Consider the following 2,920-nt stretch of genomic DNA (forward strand, 5'->3'; position numbering starts at 1 on the left):
GAAGTTCACCAATGCTTGATTTGTTTTGACGATGATCCAACTTATTATAAAGGAAAAGGAAAATAAAAAATAAAAAAAATAAAGTTATAGGGAGATAGTATTACGATGATAAGTGTCTCACATGGTTTAAGAATAATTTTTATTATGTGTATATAAGTTCTTGAGTACCCTCTTTTGATAAGCTAGTTTTTAAGAGTGGCCCGGCGACATTCTGGTTGGGTTCGTAGATTTGAGAATGAGATGGTTAAACCTAAAAAATGGTTTACTTTTTTCAAAAGTTGAAACAATTTTACGAAAATTAAAGAATTTTTTTTGTTCAAATCGAAAATATTTTTCGTTGATTATTATTTTTCGTCGCACCAAATATCTAAAAATACAAAAAATATTTTTTTAAAATTATTTTACGCCGTAACAAACGGAATCTAAGTTAAATTTTTAAATTATTAGTAATTTAGAAGTGACAAGACTTCTGCCTCCGGTAATATGTTGTTTGTATTATGGTTAATGCTACACACATTTTCGATCAGTTCTTTACGTCCATTATCATACTTTTATATATTTTGTTAAATTATTATTAAATTTAAAATAATTTTTATTTGATTTTAATCTATCAATAAGTTTAAAAGTTAAATAAAAATGTGTAAAAAAGTGGGAAGTACGTGTATTATAAGGAAGAGGACACATGAGTAATTTCGTACCCCTGCGCCTGCTACGAGCACGGCTGACTTGCAATTATGGCTGGGCCCCGGGCCTAGAGCCCAGATAGCACCTATTTGATGCAAGTTGGCTTGCAAATTTGTCATAATATTTGAACTTTTGCCGGGGGTTCATTGCTTGTGATTGGGACACGGTTACGAAGTTCAAGGTTTCAATTTTCAACGGCTAGAATTTGCTGGCTCAGAAAATATATATATATATAAAAAAAAAAAACAAAATCAAAAGACCGGTTAGTATTTGTCGGCAGAGTTTTTTTTTTAAACTAGGTAAAAAAACTTTCTTCAATTTAATCTATAAAAATAATGTATTTATTTTTTTAATAACATGTGAGATGCACATGAATTTTTAATATTAGTTATTGTAACTCTGTCCCTGCTATTTAAAAAAATGTACATCTCATATGTTCAAATGACATATATCATTTTTATAGACTGAATTTAAGGAAGTTCCTCTAACCCAGTTCAGAATAAAACTCTACTATTTTTTCTTTGGTAAATTATAGTTTGGCTTGCTTATGACTCATATTACTTGTAGGCATATTGGTAAATTACAGTTTGCCTTTGTTGCCAAAGTTTCATTCCTTTCACTTTTTATTTTATGTTTTTTAAATAAAAATATTAACAAATAATAAAAAACAGAAAATACTTAAAACTGTTTTCATTTTTATATCATCACATCAAAATCTTTTTGTCCAAAAAAAAAAAAAAAACTCTCCAAAACATATTAACGGATATAATTTAAAACATTAGCATTTGATTAGCCAAATACTTTTTTAGCCAATTTTTGGTCAAAACTCATAAAATTCATCCCAAATTTGACTTAATACTGGTGTTTTTTGTTGGAGTTGCTAGATAAATGTAGCTAACAACTATAGCAAAGTTAAATAATTTTGCCCAATTTTGTATTTACTCTTTAAGCTCTATCTTTTTTTCGTCTCTCTCCTTCGCAACATGAGAATAGCGGCGGAAACACAATGGCGGCAAGTATGGCGGAACTTCAAAGAGGGACAATGATGGGAGAGAAATAACGAAGGGAGACAAAAAGCTTAGTTAAAATAAAAATTGAATATAAAATTATTTTAATATAATAGAAAAAGATTTGGAGAGTCGGATGTAATATATTTTTGAAAAATAAATAACTAAAATAAAAATAAATAAATAAATAAATAAATAAATAAAAACTATGTTTGGCAAGAGGCCGGACCAGAAAGAGGAAACATGAGCCAAAACCGAATTTTTTTTTTTTTTACACTTTTCCTCTCAAAATTAATCACGAAATTCTTATTTTTTTACATCAAATCAATCATTTTTTTTTATTATTCAAATAAAAAAATCGTTACAAAATAAATTTTTTCATTTTTTTTATACAAAACATTCTTACTTTTTTTTTCTTTCATATTAATCAAATCTGCTATAGTACCGGTCCACTTCCTAAGTTCATTCCATTGCCAAACATAGCCTAGATTTTTTTATATGAAATTTATCTAAACTTTTAGCTAATCTGATATTAGTGCTCTTTATATTTGGGCTGCTAGGAGCAAACAATAAACTAAATGAAGCAACCACCACAACTTGAATAACCTTTTAATTTTATTCAAAAAAAAAATAATAAAAATCAAAAGACCAGTTTTAGCTCAAAATTTTTATATAACATAAAAAACAAGAATTTGATAAAAATATATTCAGTTCTTATCGATAACATGTCATATTTTAACATATGGCTTTTTTCAAGCCATTAAATACAAAAATATGCATAAATTCCATAATTTGAAAATCTATCCTAATCCTAAATAACCTGCACTACAAACCACATCTTAAACCACTTTTGGCTATGTTTGGCAAACTCTTTCAAATTTTTTTTTTCTTTTCCACTTTTTATATCATATAATCTAATTTTTTTTTTTTACTATTTAAATAAAAAAAATCATTATAAAACAAAACCTTTATACTTTTCAATACGAAAAATTCAAAACTTTATATCATATCAATCCACATCAACTCTACTAACAAAGATAAAGGATTTGGATCCCCTGAAATCCTCAAGGGATTTTAGATTCTAGAATTAGGGGATCCTGGCCGTCCATTTTAATCCAAAGGCCAAGATCCTGTCACGTGTCCCATTAAATTAAAAAACCTTTAAAATAATAAAATAATATTTAAAATTTAAAAAGTAATTATAAAATAAAATAATAAAATTTAAAAAA

This window comes from Corylus avellana, chromosome ca8 (assembly GCF_901000735.1).
Source record: "Corylus avellana chromosome ca8, CavTom2PMs-1.0".
In the NCBI taxonomy this organism is placed as follows: Eukaryota; Viridiplantae; Streptophyta; class Magnoliopsida; order Fagales; family Betulaceae; genus Corylus; species Corylus avellana.